Genomic DNA, 24925 nt, shown 5'->3' with positions numbered 1-24925 from the left:
CCCAGAGGGAGGTTCTTGCAGGGATCATTGTTCCCATGCAGGGGCCTCCCCAGTCACAGAGCTGACTGGCAGCCATTTGTTGGTTCTGGTGATTCCCTAAGACCCCACCTCACCAGTTTACAACCCCACCCAAGCTGTGTGCAGCGGCTTTTGCATATGAATTTCCTGTCCTTGCTCAGGCTGAAATCTGTCAAACAAGCTGCAGCCGGGTCAGGGAGCACCAAACCTATCAATAAAAGGCCCAAGACCGGCACCAGCACCAGCTTCACAGCTGGGCCTCATCTGGGCACTTGATACAAAGAGGAAGAATCTGCAGATCTCTCTGTAGCTCCTCCAGGATGGCCCCAGGCAGTGGCAGACTTTGCACCTCCCTGGAGACCCAAGAGCCAGTGTACCCAGTGGTCAGTGTGAGACCAGACCAGATTACAATTGTACACATCCATAAGCAACACCTCAAGGGGCAGACTCAGTGAGCACCAAAGCCCCACTGAAGCAAGTCCAAATCACCACCTGAGGGTGTCTCCTGCATAGCAGTTCTCCCACAGCTGCTTCTCACAGCCAATTGGCCTGGAGGTCAGTTCCTCCCAGTGACACCAACAGCAATCAAGGCTCAACTACAAGACTGTGCTCACAGCCCACAAAGGGGTACACCAAGGGTGCCCAGTTCCGGTGACTGGGGAGGCTGAGCCACTGAGCCCAACAGGACACCTACTACACAAGGCCACTCTGCCAAGTCAAGGACTCTTAGCAACTCTACCTAATACATGGAGACAAACACAGGGAAGCAGCCAAAATGTGGAGGCAAAGAAACATGTTACAAATGAAAGAAATGGAAGAAAGATAACTACTGGATATAGAGTTCAAAACCATGGTTATAAGGTTACTCAAGAATCTTTTAGAAACATCCCAGGAACTTAGTGAGACTTTCAAGGATCTTAGTGAGAATGCCAAAAAAATGGAAAAGGACTAGTCTGAAATTAAGCATACATTGACTGAAATAAAGAATAATATATAGGGATTCAACAGTAGATTAGAAGATTTTGAAAATCAAATAAACAATTTGAAATATGAGGAAGCAAAAAACACCCAACCAGAAGAGCAAAAAGAAATAATCCAAAAATATGAAGATAGTGTAAGGAGCCTCTGGGACAACTTCAAGTGTACCAACATTACGTAGGTACCAGAAAAAGAGAGAGAGCAAGATATTGAAAACCTATTTGAATAAATAATGACAGAAAATGTCCCTTATCTGGTGAAAGAAATAGACTTACAAGTCTAGGAAGTGGAGATTCCCAAACAAAAGGAACCCAAAGAGCCTCACACCAAGACACATCATAATTAAAATACCAAGGGCTAAAGACAAAGAGAGAATCTTAAAAGCAGCAAGAGAAAAGCAGTTAGTTATCTTCAAAGGAATGCCCATATGACTACACCTGATTTCTCGATAGAAAGTATGCAGGCCAGAAGGGAGTAGCAAGAAATATTCAAAGGAACTACAACCAAGATGACTCTCCCCAGCAGAGCTATCATTCAGAATTGAAGGTCAGCTAAAGAGCTTCACAGACAAGAAAAAGTTAAAGGAGTTCATACCACCAAATTAGTATTATATGAAATGTTGCAGGGCATTCTTTAAGAAGAGGAAGAAGAAGAAAAAGATTAAAAATATGAACAAAATGGCAACAAATACATACCTATCACCAATTGAATCTAAAAATCAAAATAAACAAATAAGAAATCTAATGAATAGGATAAACTGGTGAATAAAATAGAATCAGAGGCATGGAAATGGAGCAGACTGACAATTTTCAGAGGGACCGGAGAGGGGTGGGGAGAGGTGGAGCGGGAAGAGATTAACCGAAGATCTTGAATGCATGTATGCATTACATATGAACATGAATAATGGGGTAGCAATGACCTGGGGTAGGGGTAGGGGGGAACCAGGTGGAGGGGAGTAATGGGAGGGGAAGAGGGACATCTGTAATAATCTCAACAATTAAATTTTTTCTAAAGAAAGAAGAAAGAGAGAGAGAGAAGAAAGAGAAAGAAAGAAAGAAAGAAAGAAAGAAAGAAAGAAAGAAAGAAAGAGAGAGAGAGAGATAGAGAGAGAGATAGAGAAAGAGAAGAAAGAGAAAGAAAAGAAAGAAAGAAAGAAAGAAAGAAAGAAAGAAAGAAAGAAAGAAAGAAAGAAAGAAAGAGGGAGAGAAAGAGAAGCGTCTACAGGACACACTCTGTAGCCATGGACCTGCCTACCTGGGCACACACACGCACACACACGCACACACAGGCACACACAGGCACACGCACACGCACACGCACAGAGGGCCCTCATACACTGACCCAGACTGTGCCAACCGCGGTGCACAGCATGCTGGACCTCACGCTCATGGTGGTCTCTACAGTCGCTGCTCAGAAGTGTCCTACAAGGGCAGGCCCGACACAGGGCAGGCCACGTGATTCCTGCAGCTTCCTCCCAGCTCCCCAGCCCTCTCTTTTTTATTGATCTCAGAGAGGAAGGGAGAGAGAGAGAGAGAAACACCAATGATGAAAGGCAATCATGGATCGGCTGCCTCCTGCCCACCCCACACTGGGGATCAAGCCCGAACCTGGGCATGTGCCTTGATTGGGAGTTGAACTGTGACCTCCTGGTTCATAGGTCAATGTTCAACCCCTGAGCCACACCGGCTGGGCCCAAGCCCCTTCTTAACCTCAGTATTTCTTTTCTGAGCTGTTCTGGAGTCAGTCTGAATGCCCCAGCCCAGGTGATATTTTTCTCTGTGCCGAAGGAAGCCGTTCTTCTCAGCCTGGAATGTGCTGGAAAGATGTCTTTAATCCTGTGTGTGTTATTTTAACCGCTTTTTCTTGAAACCCGGGGTAATTCTCCAGAAGAGCTTTGTCTTTCCTCTTTCCTCCTGAGAGTTCCCACTCCCCCCTTCCCGTGAACCTCGGTGTAAACAGCGCGCTGAGGCGCGGGGTGCTGAGGAGGAGCGTGGAGATAAAAGTCTCCCAGGTCCTTTTTACTCCCAGCCGTCCGAACGCGGCTTCTCCTCCAGAGGGAGGCTCTCCAGCCCCTCCCTTCGTAAGAGCTTTATTGAGACAGAGTTCACATACCGTCAAATGCACTCGTTCCAAGCGTGTAATTTAGTGCCTTTTAGTGTGCGCAGCGCTCCGCAGCCATCACACGCTCTAATTTTAGAGCGTTTCCAGCTCTGACAACAGCCGCCCACCCTCCTCCGCAGTCAATCTCCTCCCTCGCCGGGCGGAGGCAGCCCCTGGTCCCCACCAGGCTGCCCTCCGTCTCCGTGGCCTGGACCATTCTGCACGTTTTACAGAAACGAAACCCTGCACCCCATGGCCTCTGGCGATGGCTCCCTCCACTCAGCGTGATGGCTGGAGTGTGCACCAGGACTTCACTCCATTTTTTTTATTTTTTTATTTTTTTGCCAAATAACCCTCCATTGTTCACATATAGCAGATTTGGCTTATCCATTCATCCTCTGATGAACAGTTTGGCTGTTTCTGCTTTATAGCTATTGTGACTAGTGCTGCTATGAATATTCACATATGCATTTTTATGTGGCTGTGTATTAGCATTTCTCTCTCGCGCTTAGGAGTGCAATTCCTGGGTCAGAGGGTGACTGTATGCATACATAGTTCAGAGAGGAAGGGAGAGGGAGAGAGATGGAAACAGCAAGGATGAGAGAGAATCATTGATTGGCTGCCTCTTGCACTCCCCCCCTCCCACTGGGAACTGAGCTTGCAACCTGGGCATGCGCCCCGACCAGGAATCGAACCGTGTCCTCTTGGTTCGTGGGTTGACCCTCACCCACTGAGCCACACTGGCTCAGCTGTTTAACATTTTTTTAAAAGTTTCAAATAGTTTTCCAAAGTGGCTACACCATTTTGCATTCCCACTGGCAGGAATATCTGAAGGCTGCTATATTGTCACACCCTCTCTAATGCTTTTTATTATCTGCCTTTCTGCCATTCTGGTAGATGTGAAGTGTTATCTCATTGTGGCTGTAATTTTCATTTTCCTAATTATTCAACCTGTTAAAAAGCTAACTATCTGATGAACATGAATGCAATAATTTATTAATAAAATATTAATATTTCTAGTGAGTGAAAGATGGCAATTTCATTAGCACAGATGAGAGCATTCCAGTGCTCTGGAAAAGGCATGAAAGTCACAATGAAGCTGAGCAAACTATCAGAGAAGAACTGGAACGCATGAAGACCTGTTTTGATCCCCATTCTGATTTCTCCTTTGACCCGTTAGCTATTCAGGGGTGTGTATTTTAATTCCACATATTGTGGATTGGTCAGTTCTTTTCCTGTTCGTTTCTAGTTTCATTCCCTTGTGGTTGGGAAGGACATGTGGTAGGATTGTAACGCTAAGTTTGCTGAAACTCACCTTGTGGTCCATCATCTGCTCTACACAGGAGAAGGTCCCTGTGTGCTTGAGAAGTGTACTCTGCTTTTTGGGGTGGAATGTCTGTAGGCCCATTTGGTCTATGGTTCAAGTTCAATGTTTCCTTGTTGACTTTCAATGGGATGAGCGCCCTCTTGCGGGAAGCGGGGTAATGACATCTGTTACTCTTACTGAATGTCTATTTCTCCATTCACATATGTTTTTGTTTGTGTAGTCTAGATAGGTGCTCCACTATTGGGTGCATACGCATTTATGATTGTTACGCCTTCTTAATGAGTTGACCCTTTATTATCATTTTCCCTGTCCCTTTGGCCCTTTCCTCCTTTCTATTTTTTAACCAACCCCTCATGCCGTGTTCTAGAAGGCAGAGACACGTGCTGGAGCCTGGCACTCCTCTTCCGGCTTCTTCCATTTGTTCTTTGCAGGGCGCAGCGTTCTTTGGGGGTAAAAATCCGCACAGAGCCCCTTCCAGCTTCTCAATCCAGAATGAGGCTTTGAATGCAAAACGGCCCACTTTGAAATCGTCAGCTCCTTTTATTTGAGAACCCGTGGCTTACCAAGACCTGCCCAGAAACGAGGATGTGATTTTTTAATGAGAGTTTGGAGAAGCAGTGGTCACACACACACACCGTCTCTGGAGAAGGACAGCTCTGACTGCAGATGGGTTTTGTGTGGCAGAGCCCTGGGGCTTCTCACAGTTTGAAGGATGGTTTCCAGCCCGGGAAGAACACGCGTTTCTCCTGATGGCCCTGCTTTACATTCACGGCGCTGGAATGACTTTTCCAGAACGCTGCCAGGGAGGCTCAGCCTGGTGGGCGCCGGGCTGGGACGTACAGATAAGGGCTGAGCAAATGCCACGCTGGCGCTCGGGCCCCCAGAGGGGAGCGATCCTTCACGGCACACAGCGCCCCGCCAGCCCATCTTTCCTGCAGGGAGACGGCGCTCCCTCCCGCGGACGCCCCCTCTGCAGCTGCTGGGACGATCCCGGGCGTCCACAGGCTGCTGGTGAGCGCACCTCCGGCCGACCGGCTGCAGAAGACAGCCTCCGGTTAAATCCAGGTGGCTAGCAAGCCGTTTCGATAAAATAGATAATACTATTTTTACAGATGACGGAAGAGCTTTAAAATCTGTAGAAAAGTCAAGACACACTAGAGCTTCCACGAAGGTCCAATACCTTCTCCACTGAGGGGGAGAACTTTGCTCAGAAGTGTGGTAGGATGTCCTGTGAAGCTTCCCACAGCCCACATTCTGCCAGCCTCAGCCTAAGCGATGGAATGCCACCCCTCTCCCCTCCCCCACCCCCGGGGAGGCCACCCTCCCCTCCCTGCTGGATTGTCCCTCACGGGCACTGCTCCAAGGAGCGCATAGTGGCTGTTTGTTTATGTCCCTGGCTTCTTGCGTATCCTCACACTCAGGCCACACCCTAGAGCCAATAGATATTTGTCAAGTAAATCTTATCTAATGAAGAGGGAATATGCAAATTGACCATCACACCATCACAAAGATGGTGGCACCCCGTCCCCTCAGCCAGGGCCGGCCAAGCCTTGTGCTGCTGGCAGTGGCAGCAGTAGAGGTGTGATGGGGGCGTCACTTCCCCTGATCATCGGGTTGCCTCCCAACCCTGAGGGCTCCCCGACTGTGAGGGGGGCAGGCCAGGCTGAGGGACCCTCCCCCCAAACCAGTGCATGAATTTTCATGCACCGGGCTCTAGTGAATAAATAAATGGATAGGCACTAGAAATATCACATGTGCCTTCCTGACTCTGTTGTTGAGGCAGAAGAAACCAATGGGGTGCTATTTCTGCAGATATTCTCCATGAACTCTCATCCTTAGTGGATCTGTGGACTTCCCAGGCACCTAAAGTAGTGCCGTCGCCTCCGGCTTTCACTCGCCTGGCTGCCCTGCCCGTGCCTTCTGAGGTGGCAGACCGAGCTGCCTGAGGGAGCTGTGCGTGGCCAGCTTGCTTTTAAAGTAACGACCAGGGCCCCGCACTCTGGAGAAGGAATGCCAGCGCGAGGCCCAGCCCTTCCTCACCGCCCGTGGGACCGGGGTGGAGACCCCATTCCGACGCTCAGGTTTGCCGACACCTTTCTCACGAAGGATGTCAAGTGCTTTTTCCGAGGAGAAATGGGGGTTTTCCTTCCAAAGCTCTCTCCCTGTCCTGTTGTCCACATGCAATCACGCCTTTCCCGGGGAAGAATCACATGCGACTTGCAAACGAATGCAGGCCCACCGCTGCTCAGGACAGACAGCGCCCGCCGCCGAGCGCCCCCTCGGCCCACTCCCCCCGCGCGGCGGTGTGTCCTGGCTGTGTCGGCGGCGCTTGTCCTTTGCTCTGTTGTTGTGGAGAAGGGCCTGGCGTTCCTTCCGGAAGGAAGACGGTTCCGTGGGGTGTGGGGCGCCCCCCCCCCCGCCCCCACGGAAGAGGCAGGTGTGGCTGGAGACACACAGAACGGAGCTGCCCTCTTCATTAAAGGCGTTAACCTCTTGCCACGGCGATATTAATGCCCAGAGTGCGACAGGCACCCGGGACACACCGTGTCCCAACCGGCGCAGCCTCAGAAAGCCTGGTCGTCAATAAAATAAAATGCCCCTTTCTCTTTAATTAACATATGAAATAAACACAATCTGTGACACCTAGTGTGCAGCAGCAATTAAGAGGCATTGCTTAGTTAAACCTCCTAATACCTCATTTAAATATGCAATTAAGGGATAATTGCCTTCAATCAATAAAAAAATTGAAATATTTCACAGGGGCTTCAATTATTTTTTGCTCGGCTTTCCGTGCTGCACGCGGCCAGCCCTGAGCTGGGAGCCGAGCGCCTCTGGCTTCCGTGACATCGCCCCCTTCTCGGTCCTGGCGAGTAAGCGTGCCATTAGCATGGCGAGAGGCCGATCGCGGGGCTAAGCCTCGGAAACCGCCTCTCCCGGCCCAGCCAGCGCCGCTCTGGCCTGAGGCCGCCTCCTCGGACTGGCCCCGGTCCTGTGCTTTGTTCTCACTCAGCCGGAAGCCCTCCGTGTCCCCGCCTCGTAGAGGAGCCCAGCGCGCGAGAAGCCATTTGCTGCCCTTCCCAGGCGACAGCCAGCGCAGGAGAGCGGCCTGTGCTCATCACAGGGGGGCGCACTGCTCGTGGCCGCGTTGGGTTTTGTCCGCAGCCTCCAGCCCCGAAACACAAGTTCACGTACGGATTTACAAACAATCATGCCATAGAAAGTCATCCTTTAAGCTAGAGCTTCAGACAAACCCTGGGGAGCGGGCGGCGAGCATCGGGAAGGAGCAATAGCCGTCACCAGGGGAGGTCAGGGACCACGCAAAGGGCTGGGTGTGTGGCCCGCGAAACACCACCGAATAGCCCCCCTGGAGGGACATGAGCAGAATCCCCCATTGGGGCTGGTGGGGTGACCCGGGGTGCTGACGCCGGCTGTCAGATGCAGATATGACGTCCTCATCATAAACCAAACCATGAAATGAGAGTGTCTGACCAATGGGCGGGACACAGAGGCCCACAGACACAGCCAGGCGGACAGTGTGTGACGTCTGATGAACGGAAGCCTCCTGAGCAGCCCTGTGACCGGGCAGGAACACCGCTGCGGCCTGACCTGTCGGCACCGTGGCCCAGCACACGCCTCCCGCCCACGCCCTCCGATGGCGCAGGTGTCACCTGAGAGCAGTGGCCTGCAAACTCATCAGTCCACAGAGCCAAATATCCACAGCGCAACGACTGACATTTCTTTGGAGAGCCAAATTCTTTAAACTTAAACTTCTTCTAACGCCACTTCTTCAACATAGACTCGCCCTGGCCGTGGTGTTTTGTGGAAGAGCCACACTCAAGGGGCCCAAGAGCTGCATGTGGCTCAAGAGCTGAGGTTTGCCGACCACGGTCCCAAGGGACCTGGGAGGCGCAGGAGCTGATCTACCTGCTGATAATCCTGCGGAGTGCTGCCCGGTGAGTAAGGCCTCCTTTGTCTCGGAGCCAGGACCCTCATGTCTTCGGCCAGTCTCCACGAAACAGCGTTCAGCCAACGTATTAGAGAAGCACATGTCAAACTCAAAGGCTAACACGGGCCAAATAAATGAGGCGTGCAGCCCAGGGGCCCCGAGTTGGACATGCTTGTATCAGAGTGCAAGAAGGATAAAATCAAGTCCTAGATGGATACTCTTCTTTTAGGATGAGGGCAAGCATGTTCTACGTGAAATTGATTTTCTTTCTTTTTTTTTTCTTTTTTTTTAACATATTTTATTTATTTTTTACAGAGCGGAAAGGAGAGGAATAGAGAGCTAGAAACATCGATGAGAGAGAAACATCAACCAGCTGCCTCCTGCACACCCCCCACTAGGGATGTGCCCGCAGCCAAGGTACATGCCCTTGACCGGAATCGAACCTGGGACCCTTAAGTCCTCAGACGGACGCTCTACCACTGAGCACACTGGTTTTGGCGAAATCAATTTTCTTAATTGGAGTTCGCCCCTTCATCCTTTGTCTGGCCGCAGTGCCCAGTGAACTCTCTGATTGTCGGTCTTAGTGACGTTAGTATTGCTGGGAGAAATGGGCGGGAAGCTGCCGTGGCGGTTTATCTCTTCTGTGAGGCAAGTCCTCGGCCGGTTCCTGAGAAGCACTGTTCATCCCCAAAACTGTCGAATTGCATTGTTGAACGGACGGTACCGTTTCCCTGCTCTGCAGCAGCTTATTACCTAAATTTGCTTTCCGTTGTTTCTGTTAACTTTTTGTTTGTTTCTACAGAATGATATTTTGGGGAGGCAAAGGGACAAAATCATGATTTTTTTTTTAAATACAAAACTATGTATTATATAATAGAGTATTATTAAAAAACTATACATTATATAGTAGATATTATAAAAGTGAAAATTCTTGTTCTTTAGCACCATGCTGCAGAGGTAGGTGCTGGCTTGGTGTATGGGGTCTATGCATATTCAAACATACATCTCTGTTTTTTCTTTTTCTCCCTTTTTGTTAATCTTCACCTGAGCACATTTTTCCATTAATATTTTTTTTGGGGGGGGGGTTGGAAGTGGTTGCCTCCACATGCACCCTGACCAAGAACTGGGGATCAAAGCTACAACCCACGGGCATGCACTTGGCTAGGAATTGAACCCACAACCCTTCAGGGTGCAGGCCAACATTCTATCCACTGAGCCACACCAGCCAGGGCTACCTTTTGTCTTTACGTGCGTTAAATCATAAATATGCTGATTTAATTTCTCCATTTAACATATTATGGGTAGCTTTTCAAGTCAACCAAACCTCGTGATTTGTAACAGCTGCGTGGCGTTTGTGTAGGCGCGGAAGGGTGTAGCTGCGTAGTCCGTTGAACTCGTCCTCCGAAGAGGAACTCGGGCTGTTCCCAGTGTCTGCGTTGTAAATGCCTCTGCAGTGCATGTTTCTCTGTGCATTTCTGTGCCGGTGGAGAATACATCCAGCGAGGGAATTGCTGGAAGTAGAATTCTACAGACTGGAAGCACATTGAAGCAGAAAGGGGACCTGGGCTCCCACAGCCGGAGCAGCAGACATTGAGGGTCACCACATCCGCACGTCACCCATGGGTCACCTGTCATTACTGTCCCTTTGCTGTTCACCGGCCCAGTGCCCGGCGCCAGAGCCCGGGGCCCGTGAACTGCACCTCCTGGAGGCGCCATTGGCAGCTCGTCCGCCGCTCAGCAGCCCTTTGTTCGCTTGCTGGCGGAGCTGAGTCTAAAGCCAGATTCAGCTGTGAATCGCTAAAAGGGGTTTTTTTTTCCTAAAACCAGTGATTTGTCTTTGGACAACTGGCAGCCCGCTGGAGCGGCCTTCATGCCAGGGGAGCTGGGCGGGCAGGGATGGAGGAGGGCCAGCTGGGCGGCCGGCCTTTCGCTTGGACGTCGGGGGTGGGGAGGGGGGTCCCAAGGCCCCTGCGGCCATGTTCTCCGCTGACATCCGTTTCCAACAGCAAAGGGAACGCACCGCAGGGACAGTGCCCGCCGCAGCTCACCTGCCTGGGCCGCGGTGTCTCCGGGCGCGGGGACCGGCCCCGCCTGCATGTGACGGGCTGATCTGAGGCACTCGCTGCGCCGAGAGCCTTTGTTAACCAGAAAGGGGGCCCTTGGCTTCTCTGGCTTTTTGTTCCTACAAGTATGCTTCACCTTCCCTGTTTTTTTCCTAAATGGTACCTACGCACACACCTTATTGATGTTTTATTCATGTGGCCAGCGCGCTCCCATTGTGTGAATGCACAATGGCCGCACGTCAATGGGCCTCAAACAGCTACGGCTCCGGAACGTGTAAGAAGTCGCAGGACCCATAATAACAGCTTAGGAGGCGGCCCGCGCGCCACAGAGCCGAGGTGTGCACTTCAGGGGACAAGGTGCGTGTTCATCGTCAGACCCCACAGGAGACCGGGCCTCTGTGTCCATGGGGGGATGAACCTACATCTGCCCAGGGGCGTGGAGGCTGTGCTGCTTCCTGCTCTGCCCCGTCCGGACGGGCACGGAGACCGGCCCCGTGCGCCCAGGAGTGCCTGCTCCCCACGGAGCCACACTGGCCAGCTAGGGCCTGGAGCGGACCAGCCAACTCCTACCCACACAGCGCCCTCTATGGGCACATCCCATCACCCCTGAAATCCCAGGGGAGAAGACAGTGGCGCCGGTCACGGGGGCTGCAACACGCGACTCCAGAGAACTCGCACAGTTCTTCCCAGCCGTGGGGAAGCGGGGGCATGGAGTGCTCACCTCAACGCAGAACGCAAGGGTGCCTAGAGGGGAGGGGAAGCAAGACGACTTGTAAGGAATGAGATGATGAGTTTGAAAGATCATGAGAGCAAATTAAATATGTTTACCCAAGATTGTATATACATATTTAGTTGATTGTCTATGCAAATAAGCTAGCTTAAATAAATTACAACCCGCCTGAAAAAGTTTAATAGCTACTAGATCTGAAATCTCCATTGCACGTTTCTAAACCTACCCTGGCCAGACCCTCCCCTTCCCATGCCCCTTTCCACACACACACAGACACACACACACACACACACATTCACACACACACTCACACACGCACTCACACACACACACACTCACACACACTCACACACATATATACACACACTCACACACACACACGTTCACACACACACTCACACACACACTCACACACACTCCAGACAACTGGCCTCAGGGTGCCCGGCCCTGCCTTCCCAGAATGCTGTGCACGGCTCCCTCTTGGCAAAGGCTCCTGCCTCCGAGGCCCGCAGAGGTCCCAGGACGTGCAGCTCCCGTTCCCTCTGACCGCGCGCGAACACGTGCTCGCTGATTGAATCGGTCCCTTTCGTGCCGCCGTATTGATTTTTCACCTGCTTAATTTTCTTTCCGCATGTGCGTGTCTTCTTAATGTGCATGAGCAGGTAGTGTCCGCCAGGCGTTGGAGGCTGGAGCTTCCAGAGTAAAAACCATGTGTCCTGCTCCCTCTCTCTCTCCCCCACAACGGGTGCTGCTCGCTGGCGAACGCTGGGATTGATTTACGGTGAAGAAAGAACGCTCGTTAAGAGGATGGATTGCAGAGGCGGGAACAAGAGCGCCTCCCTGATTCTGTGCAAAATGGTGGCAGAAATCTGTTACCGGGAGCACAGGAGGGGAGGACGGGGCTGAGGCTGCCAGGCTACGCAAAGCCCAGCTCTTTGGGACTGAGCTCCTGCTTCTGATTTTGGCAGGAGCGATAGGGCTCCACGTTTATTGCCGGGACAGGGAACATCTCCATCAGAGAGCCCAGGAAGCCAGGGCCTGAGCTGAGAGGGCGTCCCTTTGCGAGGCTGTGGTTGCTGGGTCTAGTCTTAGCAGGCCTTGGCAGACCGTGTCAGCCCCTGGCGTGGGGACTGCTTAAAACTGGGGCAGCGTGTCCACAGCTCCACCGGGAGGTGTATGCAGGGAGCTCCAATGTGTGCGCCTGCAAGCCGGCGGGGTAGGGGGATGGGGCGCAGCCATTCCTCAGCACCCTGCTTTTTTAACCCCATTCTCTCTGCCTGGTCCCTTGATCATGCTTGGCCATCACTGTGAGTGTTGACAGCTGCCCACAGTCCCCTCTACATGCATATATAGTGGGCAGGTCAACAAACTATTGATAGATGGGAAGGTGGATGGTGGAAGGGTGGATAGAGAGATAATAAATGGAACAGACATGGCTCAGTTACTGATGAGGGTAAAGTGTCTCTGACGGCCTCTTGGCTCCAGCAGCTGCTGCAATTTGGCATCCCATTGGCTCCCTTAGCCTCTTCCAAGGTTTGGCCCTCCTACAGACGACCTTCATCCTAACCTCACTGAGCAAGACACATGGGGATGCTCTACGTGGCTGCTTGTGTTGGCGTGTTTCCAAAGTCTTGGGTTCCCCTTCAAGCAGTAAAGCTCTTATACAAAAGAGTCTTTATGGAGAGAGAGAGAGAGAGAGAGAGAGAGAGAGAGAGAGAGAGAGAGAGAGAGAGGTTTGTATGGAAAATAACATAGTCATAAATAACAATACAAGAATAAACTCTGGGTTTTGTGTACTCACAACTGTAAACGCACTTTTGCCCCACGCTTTCCTCCCCCTGGAGATGTGTGTCCTTTATTGTTGACAGTCTCACACATGCCCCTCAGTGTGCTCCTGGCCCCGTCCTCCTGGCCCTGCCCCGCCCCGGCTGTCTTTGAAGAAACAGCTCCCTGGTTAAGTGACTGGAGATTGTTAGAGATGGGGGTTGTCTGTTGTTGCTGCTGCTGCTGCTTTCCTTTTCTTTTCCTTTAGCTTTTAGTGTAGAGGCGTTAGGAAGGGACAGGCTATCTGGTGAGACACTCAGGGGGTGGGGCCCTGGTGACGCAGGAGGTTTCCTGGCCCAGATCCAAGCAGTCACAGCTCACAGCGGCCAGCGGCCTGTGCCTGCTCCCAGTGTCTGACAGGGTTTCACAGACGCCTCTCTTCTGGAGCGGAGCGAGCTCCCGATGGTACGCTCTCCCCTACCTCCTCTTCCTCTCCAGGAGAATGGACCCCATTGTTCCCCGTGCCCTCCTCTCCATCCCTCCTCAGCTCCACGGAGGGTCATCTCCTCTCCACACCCTGAGCGTCGGCGTCACCAAGAATCCTCTCACCTTGGAGACCGGACACGCTCACCTGCTTTCAATGTCTCCGCTGGCTCCCCCCATCAGTGAGGAACCTGCTGCGCTCATCTTTTCTAGAGAAACGTCTCAAAGGTGAGTGAGTGTCCTCCTTCCCAGCGGCGGGTGCTCCTCTAAGACTTCTTCGGAGGCCACACTGCTGAACACCGGCTTTTCTGGGCGCCCTCCTGCCTGGTGTACTTTCTGTTACTCAGTCAGGGTTCTCCTTCCCTGCCTGCCCATCTCAGACTTCCCCACCGACTGGCCCTGACCCGCCTCTCGCCACGTTCTCCCCGCTGTCCTCCTCTCTCCTGAGCGCCACTCCCTGCGGGGACGGCACATCTGCCTCCACCGTCTCTCACAGCCACACGTGCGTTTCCAGCTCCCGACCTGCAAACCCAGTCCCCCGTGTGCCCAGCACAGAACTGCTACTTAATGAGCACTTAGCAAGTGCAATTTAGTCCATATACTCTATTCAATGTAGTAAATATTTACTAAGCACTCATTATGTGCGGGGCACCGTGGCAGAATGGTGGAATGACATCCTGGGAGGCACAGAGGGCATGGCTGCGTGAGGCCTGGCCACCCAGGGAAGGCCGTCCATGGCCAGAATGCGCCCCTCCACTCCCCACAGGGGCCAGGTCCGAGGACAGGCCAGGGGGCATGGACCACCACTGCGCCTCAACATCCAAGTGAGGTCTGAATAGAACCCATTCAAGAGTCCCACCCTGGGCTGCATTCACATGGTCTTACGGAGTTCACAAATGAGTCCTACAGAGAAAATTAAGATGTGCAGCAGGAGGTGGCAAACTGTAGCCCACAGGCTAAACCCAACGCGCTGGCTGCTTGTGTGAATAAAGCCTTCACAGAGCACAGCCCCGCGCACGCCTGTGTGTATTGTGGAGGCCGCTGCTGTCCCACAATGGCAGCATGGCGGTGCGGAAACCAGTGCTCACACACTCCAAGCACTGCCGCTCCGCGCCTGGGGGCAGTCTTTGCCAACCTGCTGTGCCTGCGGCAACCCGACTGGTCTTTTCTTTTCTTTTTTTTTTCTTAAAAAAAAAAAATAATAAATAAATTTTATATATATATATATATATAGATAGATTTATATATAATAAATCAATTATATATATTATTGATTTCAGAGAGGAAGGGAGAGGGAGAGAGAGAGATAGAAACATCAATGATGAGAGAGAATCATAGATTGGCTGACTCCTGCATGCCCCGCACTGGGGATCGGGCCTGCCACTGATTTGTCTTATTGTGACTATAACCTGGGGAATTTCCTAAAGGGATATATTTCCGGGCCACACCCAGACCAAAGAATTAGAATTTCTAGGAGAGGAACCTGGAACTCGGGATTTTTGATAGGATCAGAAATGGAAAAGAACGGCAGAGTTTTTAAAAGCTTCATCGTTCGAATCCTAGGGCTTTGGGTCTGCCTTTCAGCTTCGTTCCTTCTAATCCCGGAGCCCTGGGGAGGCACTCGCCTCTGTGAGCCTCAGTGTCCCCATCATGAAGCAGGGGACAAAGCGCCCTGCCTATAAAGCTGTTGGGAGGATTAAATGAGAAAATGTTTAATCAAAGTGTTTGGTGCCTAATTATCCATAAGCATTTGTCATTATCAACATCATCATCACTATCATTATTCTCTCCTCCTCCTCCTCCTCCTACTCCTCCTCTTCATTTAATGTCATTATCCATATTTGTCTGCTTAAAAGGCTAAGATGTGATTCTACTTGAAATGGAGGATTCCTTTTCCTTCCGAAGGTCATGAATCCTGAGTTTTGCCTTCTCCTTCTTAAGTTTAAAAATATTCAGCAAATAGATCTTTAAGTGATTTCTAACATATTTTATTTAAGGAGCAGAGAGTGCTTTACAAACCAGTGAGCGTGGTGGGGGAGAAGGAGAGGGCAAATGGACCAGCCCAAACCACACAGCAAATTCAGCAACCGAGTGCGCGCCGCCTACCTCCGCCCGGTACCTGAGCGCCGGGGCCAGCGCCCCTCCCCAGATTGCCTCATTATCGTTCTTTATTGCCCTCTCAGAGCGAGGACACAGCTCACCTATTAGCAAAAACCCCGAACCGCTCAGAGGCCCACCAAATGCTCCCGGCCTCCCGCTCACTCGGCGTGGGGAGCTGGGAGGCGAGGGGAGGGGGCGCGCGGAGAAACCCAGAGCTGCCTCGATGGCGTCGCTCCCTTTCTCGGAACACTCAGTGCGAATCTCCAGAAGACTCAAATCTCCATCACGGGCTTCCAGTCCCACCTGCGTCCCGCACCCACCTGCCCTCCCCCCGCCCTCCGCTCATCAGCATCTCACCCTGCGATGCTGACTCCCGCCAAGGACATGGGCCCGGCCTCACTGAACGTGCCCGGGCCTTCAGTTCCACCAAAAGAAGAAAGGAGCGCTGAGCCAGAGCACGCGGCCCCTGCTGCTCTCTCCTCCGGCCGGGCTGCACTCAGAAATTATGTTCCGTGCCGGCAAGGATGCTCTCGGAGGGGCTCAGAGAAACAGCTGGCCGTCCAGAGGAGAAGGCGGGCCCCGCGGGGCCGGGGATGAGTAGTGACGTGAGCCTGCAACCGGATGGCTGCTCCCCGTCCTGGCGGGCCTGTCACACTGAGAGAGGGTCAGGCTGGCTCCGAGCGGCTCTGGGGACCCGAGAGCGGCGCGATGGGTTTCCTGGGGTTTGGGGAGAGCAGTAATGGCCTCGCTCCGGGGGGACCGTGCACACTAAATTGGGCTGTTGGACGCCGGAATGGACTGTTTGGGGGAAGTACGTGAGCGGGTTGTGAGCAGGTTGTAAAGGGGCTGCAGTGCGGCATGTATTTCTGACAGGAAATGGGAGGATGGCGTTTAGCGTGGAGGTGAGTGGTGAAGGGCAGAGCCTTGCAGCCCACACTGTCTGGGCGGGACTCCTGCCACGGCCTTAGACACAGCATAGCGTCAACCTCTCTGTCTCCGTGCCTCAGTTTCTTTGTCACATACTCCCACCTCACAGTGTCACAGGAAAGGGTTAGGTGCATTAATATCTATCGATATAGATGATATAGATAATATAGATAATATAGATATAGATATAGATATAGATATAGATATAGATATAGATATAGATATAGATATAGATATAGATATAGAGATATAAAAGCCAAGTGACCAGGACAACTAGAAGGACCGGAATGACCCGAACGACCAGTCACTATGATGCACACTGTGGCCGGCCAACCTCCCACTGACTCTCCTCCCTGCCAGCCTGGCCCTGAATGGCCCCGATTGGGGTGGGCCGGCCAAACCCCACCCTGCACCGCCTCTGGTATATACATAACAATGCAGAAAAGAAGCTGGCGTGTAGAAAGCACTACATTAGTGGGGTTTCTTTCTAGTATTTCACAATTTTCATTGCTCAGTGACTATGGAAACAACCATGTGTGTCCCTTACATGCATCACTAAACCCCCTACGTCTTTCTGCAGAACATACGACTGCCACCACAGGCTCTTTACAAACACAGCACCTCCTTCTGCAACGGAGGCCCTGGGAAAGGAAGGCTGGACAGCCCTGTAGGCAGACTCGCAGAGCAGGCTGGTTCCTGGGACACCCACCAGGGAAGGGCTGGGCGGGGGGGTCCCCGGCCTCTGCCTTCTCATGGCTCCCAGTGCATTTCAGGGGAGCAACAGTCACAAGTCAACCAACAGGGAGAAAGCAGATCGCGCAGAAGACACCATGTTAATCGGGACTGCGCCCAGCACCAGGATGGCCCCCAGAACATCCATGCAGCCAGAACGTAAGTCCACTGGGCCTGGGGGTCGGCAGGTGAAAGAAACTAGACTGAATGCTGGAGAAATCAGACCGTGGGGAGAAGGCACTCCAATAGAAGTGTCTAAGATTCCTCACTAACACGGCCTGCCGGCAGCCGTGTATGTCCACCGAGCGGTCTCTCCGTTGCCTGGGTCAGTGGTCGGCAAACTCATTAGTCAACAGAGCAGCAAACCGCGGCTCGAGAGCTGCATGTGGCTCGTGAGCGGCAGTTTGCTGACCCGGACCTGGGTTATCTCTGGAAGGCACAGCCCTGCTCACGCCCTTCCCCTTTAAGACCTCGTGGGGCGCCCCATTGCTTACACTCCCAGGGCCACGTCTCTATCAAAGCCCTCCGAGTCTGTGGCTATCTCACCTCTCTAACTCTCCCTCACCCCTGGGCTGGGGCAGCCACAGGGAATGTCTACCGTTCTTGGACAAAACCATGATCTTCACGTCCATTCTTCTCCCTCCCCTTCTAGCTAACTAACCCCACCCACCCTAAGGCCCAGCCTCCCTGACCCCCCGGGTGGAGGCGGGCCCTCCCTCCAGTGCAGCATTCTGCTGTGATCACTTCCTCCGTGTGCTTCCTCCACTGACTGAGCTTCTTGAGAACTGGCCCTGGCGTAGTGTCCTGCACGTCCCCGACATGGAATGACGTCATTGCTGACCAGCAGCAACTGTCCGTGTGTGGTGTTGAATGAACCAAGGAACGAAGGAGAGAGGGAATGAGTCTAAGCAGACCCAGGAATCCGTTAGCCTGGCCTCCCGAATCCCTGAATCAATTCAGAACTATGGGATCTTTTCAGTCTAATTCCATCTAAGGTGTAGCTGGCAGCCCATAAAAAATATATATATTTTTATGTTTTCATAAAAAGCGCCATACCTTGTTCCCTTCGACACCAAAAATCTCTCCTCCACCCCTCCAGCAGCTCCCATCTCTGGGAACAGCCAGCACCGCCTCCAGCTCCGGGTGCAGCCATTGCTGCTGCCTGTGGGGCTGGCCCCCGCCCCTCTCGCTTACATGCTCGGTGTGTGTCCTGTCTCCGTCCTGACACGTATGGTCTCTGCCTGTACGTGTTGACTCCTTTTGTGACTGCAGCATGAGACACACACGGATGACCGATGGCCTGTTTGTGAATAATGTCTGAGGGTTTTGCTGGAATTCCTTCTCGCTCGCGGTCTGATTTCTTCAGAGTTTGGGCCGCTCGGTCTGCGCCTGGCCCGCAGGCCCTGTGATTTGCATGATGTCTGCATCCACACCTCTGATGCGGCCCGTGTACTGGCGCTGTTTGGAACTAAATAAAAGGTCTGCCCCAGGGATTTGTTTTCTTCACTGGCAGAGCAGGGTGACCCCTGCGTTTCTGGGAGCTGAAGCTGTCAGGACCCTTTAACGCGCCTCTTTGTTCGGCTCGCCGCTGCGGCTGCAGAGGAGCCGGCGCTGGAGAAGGGCGCTCGCAGACACTGCGGCCGGAGCCTGAGCACGGCTTCACCGGGAACCGGCGGCAAAGGGATGCACTGTTCTCCGGGGAGGGACCAAAGGCCGCGGCGAGGGCGAATTTCACCGGACGTGGTGCCGCTATCGGCTCTAAATCTGGACACGGCTGTGTCTGTACTGTCCCCGTCAGAGCAGGGCTGCTCCCTGCGGCGTTTGGATCAGGGACCGGGGGGAGAAAAGGCCCGGCCGGCCCCTCAGCTTCCCAGCAGCTCTGAGGAAACAGCTCAGCTGCAGCGCCAACGGCCCGGGGCCCTGTGACACCCCGAGTGTCAGGCCGCCGAGGCTGTAAGAACCACAGACCAGACCGCTCCAGCCCTAGAACCAGGGCCCGGAGACTCCTTTGAAACCTGAGTTGTGCCACGACAGGGTAGTGGGAGTCGGAGAGCAGAGGGCACCCGGGTCACCTCCTGCGGGTGAGATGTGGCCCCTGGGTGCTCCTGTGTTCTGGCCGCCAAGGGAGCGGGCACCAGGCGTTTGCCACTCCGCTGCTGACTCTTCTGCTCAACTGCATGTGCAACCTCTTGTCATGTGACGTTTAAAAACTAAAGTTCAGCTGCCTGTCTCTCTCGAGAACGCTTGTCTAGCACGGAGTTCTGGAGGAGTCTGTTCCAGAACAGGCCCCGGAACGGGAGAGGAAGCATGGCTGACTCCCGAACAGAGAAGGTCACAGGTGAGAAAGAGCCGCGCGCTAACGCCATGCTCTGGTCGCTTTCCATCCTCCTTCTGGGAAGATCCTGGTCTGGGTGTAGCACTACAAGCTCCAAGAAAATTCAAAAAGTAATCATTTTTTAAAATCGAATCTAAAGAGGTTCAAAAAACCAAAGGAAATTAGAAAGATTTTTTCAAGGACAGATACACTTAGGAAAGAGAAATTCCAAATATGAGATTTATAAGTCTCCTAAAAATTAATTCCAAAAAAAGACAAACCAAGAAGGGAAAAGGGAAATTTACTGATTAAAAAATAGAAAGAGAGCAACACGAGAAAAATAATGAAGAGCACAGATAAAGCAAGAAATCATCTCAGGGTAAAACATCAGAAAGCCTTTCCATCTTTGCTAATTTGACAACAAAAACAACTCGCATCCTTTTAATTTGATCACCAATGAAATCAAACATTTGCCCATGTATTTTCTAACCAATCTATTTTCTCTTTTGCAAATTGTTTATTACTGACTAATGCTCAACTTCTCTATTGTTTTTCTCATCAATTCGAGCTCTGTTTGCGGCAAAGATTGATTTATTGTGCCTGGGAGGTAGCCACTTAATGACACAGTGATAAGCCATAGTTATAGATTTATTTATGTACCGATGTATATATAATGGCTTTTGATTCTGATTCACTTTTCAGACTCATCAGTAAGTTATGAAGAGATGTTTTGGAAACCGAGATTCCAGAGAAGTCAACCATGAAAGGTTGCGGTCAATAGTCAGGAAACGTACAAGGGGCAGCAAGTTGAGGGCGGGGAGGCAGCCAGCACCCAGGGTCTGAGTGAGTGTCCCGGGCACCCTAACAACAGCGGGCCACAACATCACGGAGCCGGTTGAGCCAGATGCATTGTGGGTGACAGCCGCTGGCAGCTTGGAGGACGAGGGAGTGACTCATGATGTTGGGAGATGGCGGGAGACTTGAGAGCCATAGTGACCGGCAGCCTCGTGCTGAGGGTCCACTGTTGGTTTAAAAGCAAACGCTGAAGAGAGATCTCTGAAACACCCATGGTGTAGCCAATGCTGAGTCACACTCTTAAATCCTATCGCCTCCCTTCTGTCCTTTAAGTAGTATTTATTATAGCCCTACTACATGCCGGACTCTGGGTATATATTTCTCTGATTTGGTGGAGTTTACTCTCTAGTGGGAGTGAGACAGACAATAAACAACAAATGAATAATACAAAGGGTGCTAAGAGACGGAACACAGAGCACAGTGGTAAAAATAGTGCAGCCACATACATAGACACACCTAGACCGACGAAGGAAATGGAAAGCAGGATGCGGGAGGACGGCTGGAGGGAGAGGAGAGGAGAGCATAGGAAGGGCTGCTGGAGGCTCCGAGGGCTGTGTATGTCCACAGGAGACACCCAAGGTACGCGGGCACAGTGAGCAGGCTATTAGGTTTGTCCACTGGGTTTTTGAAAAACACTTTCTTCCACAAAGAGTGAGGTTAAGATTCCTCTCCTCTGATAGTATGTACAAAGGAAGAACCTCTTTGATCTGGCATTAGCTTCCCAAATGTCTGCCGGCTGAGTCTGTTTTCCCCAAGTTCCTCCCAGTCCCTCCTCCTCTCCCTCGGCCCCTGAGCAATAGCTCCCAGCAGGCCCTGGGCAGGAGGGGCCTGTCTGCACATCACGGGGGGCGGGGACTCCTGGTCTGACTTCTCGGGGCCCCGGAATCTTGATTTCAATGTCCAGGTGCCTCCAATCAATTCAGATTTCTTGCTTTAATAATTTCTCAAAAGATCCTTTAACTTGGAATTCAATGGAGACGGCCAGAGAATCGCTGAAAGTAATAAAGCCACGCTGTGGAATAAACAGTGACTGGAGCATCTAAGTTTATCCCTGGGTCATTATTCTTACACATGCGTATTACTAATTACGGCTGTGGCAAACAGATACCCGATTTTTAGGCTGTTCCTCCCACTGCGGTGTCAAAGGGTGACACACGTTGGCATTCCTATAAGGCACAGGTGTGTGCAGTGGCAGAGCATGGGAGGGGGAAAGATAAACACCGGTCAGTCCCATTTTGAGGACAAGAAAACGGCTGTCACACCCTAAGAAACCGGAAACACTTGTTCCGAAGACTGCGTGCCCCCCGCGTCCATCCTAGCGTCTCCCCGAGAGGCTGTCTGGCACCATGGCTCTCGGGTCTCCCGCCATCTTCCATCGGTCTGGAAGTGGCCCGAGCGCCCCTGGTACACGGTGTGTGTGTGTGTGTGTGTGTGTGTGTGTGTGTGAAGGAGGAGCGGCCACACAGAGAAGACAACTCGATGGGCCTGGGGAGCGCGCTCAGGGAAATAAGTCAGACAGAGACAAAGGCCGATGATCTCCCTCATATGGGGCCTCTAAGAGACAAAACAAACAGCAAACAGGAACAGACTCAGAGACAGAGAGCAGACTGGTGGTTACCAAGGCGGGGGCGTTGGGGACTGGGTGAAAAAGGTGAGGGATTGAGACCTACAGATGGGTCGTCACAGAATAGCCATGGGCTGTAGAGTGCTGCCTAGGGCCGTGGTCGGCAAACTGCAGCTCTTTGGCCCCTGGAGTGTGGCTCTTCCACAAAATACCACGGCCTGGGCGAGTCTGTGTTGAAGAAGTGGCGTTAGAGGAAGTTTAAGTTTAAAAAATGTGGCTCTCCAAAGACATGTCCATCGCTGTGCTGTTGACACTTGGCTCTGCTGACGGATGCATTTGCCGACCACGGGCCTAGGGGATACAGTCAATAACGTGGCGGGACCGGTGTGGGCCAGCTGGGTGCTCGGGACAGCGGGGGACCAGTCTGTACAGCACGTGATTGTCTAGCCACGGTGCGTGTCTCTGACCCCGATTCCCTGCGATGGGGCTGGGAGTTCACGGAGGAAGAAGACGGAGGCGGAGAAGGCGGAGCTGCCCTCCGGGGTGGCTCAGGGTGGGGAGCAGGTTTCAGAGGTCATTTTCCAAGCGCTGGTCTCTCCACAAAGCAAAGGAACAAGGCACGTTTCCGTTGGCAGGGAGTGTCTCTGAGCCAGCGGCTGGAAGTCCGACTGAGAATCTCTAAAGCAGCCGCCTCTGGAAACACAGCCACAGCTCCCTGATTAATGTGCCCGCATCCCCCGCCCTGGTCACCCCGAGGCTGGGGAGAGCACTGGCTCCGTTGGCAGAGCGCACCCTCCAAATGGAGCGCTGGCAGCCCTCCTGACAGGCGGAGGTGTGGCTGCGTGGCTGCTGGCGTGGAGACCCTCGTGGCACGTGTGTAACACGGAGGGTCTATTAAATGGTCCTCACCCTCTCCCTCCATCTCTTCCTTCCCAGCCACATCCCCCCCTTTCTAATCGAGGCCACCTTCCAGAGACACCGCCGGCCCCCGTTCTGTCATCCGAAATGAGCTCTCTGCTGTAGCTCAAAGGATAGCTCCTGCCTGTTTCCAGGACTTAATGTATTCTTTTTCCTGAAAGCAATATACGTGTGTAATTAATAAACAATTTAGTGTTGGAGGAACCTAGGAACTTGGCAAATGTTCTGGGGGATATGAAATCTCAAGAAAAGCAGCCCATTATAAGAAATAGTAAGTAATTACTTATGTAAGCTTTCTTTTTAAATTCCGAGAACATTAACTGCTAATTACCGACTAATTACCAGGACTTCAGCAGGTGTTTGCACTTAACTGTGGGCGCAGGCCCCGGAGGAGCACCGCCCCTCCCAGGCCCTCCCGGGATCGGTGCCGGGCCCGCCGACCTCCACGCCGGCCGGGGTTTTGGCAGAACCGGCCAGAACCAACGTACTCGCTCCTTGGCTGGGCCAGGTGGAAGGCAGTGCGGGTCCGTCGGCTTGCCTTTGTCTCTCTGCCACAGGCATCGCCAGCCAGGGGGGAGGGCTGGCCGGGGTGGCAGCAGCAGGGACGCGGTGACATTTAAAGGACGCCAAGAAGGGAGAGGGACAGAGAGAGAGAAACATCGATCAGCTGCCTCCTGCACACCCCCCACTGGGGATGTGCCCACAACCAAGGTTCATGCCCTTGACCGAAATCAAGCCCGGAACCCTTCAGTCTGCAGGCCGACGCTCTATCCACTGAGCAACACCGGTTAGGGCTCTGAAGTCAAATTTAAAAATAAGTCTCTGTCTTCTGAGTCCAGGTCCTCGGTGCTGGAGACACGGAAATGGAAGGAGCCCTGAGTGGGGAGTGGAGCGAATCGTCCTGGAGGTCAGGCCCCGGGCTGAGCGGTTTCTCCAGGGAGCCAGAGCTCCGGCCTGTTTCCTCGTCTGGGACGGCTGATGGTGTCCCCGCCATGTCTCACCAGGTTGCTGGGGAGGAAAATAGAAGCTGGCGCTGGGGAAGGTGAGGGAGCCCGCGGTGGCGCACAGATGGGTGATTTACAGCCGGAGGCCCCGGGCAGGCGGCGTTAACCCTTCCCGTCCCCCCGGCCAGCCGGCGGGGCCTGCCTTCGTTCATCCCACAGTGTGCCCTCCTGTCATTGTCCCTTTCATCCTCCGTGTCACCTTTCCCTCCTCTCCCTCCACTTCCTTCTGAATTTGTAAATCTTGTAAGATGCTCAGATGTGGCGCAGCCCCCGCGGAGCACATGCATATGCATGAGGCGGTGCGCTCGCCCCTGGGAGACACGGATGTCAGGGCCCTGGGGAGCCGGCTGAGTAACCATGACAACGTGGCGGGATCGCATCTTGCCTGGGAGGGCCCTGGGGTGGCCAGCCATCACGCAGGCAGGACAGTGACAGTCCCTCGGCCGGGAGCGCGTGTCCGGCCTGGCAGACGGCCAGCAGTGACAGAGGGCCCCGCCACGGCCATCTGGCCCTGCGCCCGCCCGCCGGGCCTGGAGGGGGGCCTGTGGTCCGTGCGCCGGGGAGCCGAGGAGACGGTCCCACGCCGGCAGGAACCGCAGGGGATGCTGGGACACAGCCCACACGTGGTGAGGCTGGGTCAGAGCTGTGAGCTCCGTCCCCTTCTTCCCATCTCCGCGGGGGCCTCCAGGCACCTGCTCAGGACTAGCTTACTGTCTGAAAGTCAGTAACTCGGGCGAGCAAAGTGAAATGTGGGCAAAGAAGGACAGAGGCGGGGCTCTGGATAAAAATCAACCAATTTGCCCGGCCCGTGTGGCTCGGCGGTTGAGCATCACCTATGAACCAGGAGGTCCCGGTTCTATCCCCAGTCAAGGGCACAGGCCCAAGTCGGGGGCTCGATCCCCAGTAGGAGGCATACAGGAGGCAGCTGGCCAATGATTCTCTCACATCATTAATGTTTATCACTCTCCCTCTCCCTTCCTCTCTGAAATCAACAAAAATATTTTTTAAATAAATCAACCAACATGACTGCTCCTGAGCAGTGGTGTTGGCCACATATGCCGCTTCCATGGGGACGGAGGATGGCGGCATGAGGTGCAATTCC

This window comes from Pipistrellus hanaki (assembly GCF_964339955.1).
Source record: "Pipistrellus hanaki genome assembly, chromosome: 6".
NCBI classification, from domain to species: Eukaryota; Metazoa; Chordata; class Mammalia; order Chiroptera; family Vespertilionidae; genus Pipistrellus; species Pipistrellus hanaki.
The sequence above is the reverse complement of the archived record's forward strand: the minus strand, read 5'-3'. Positions refer to the sequence as shown.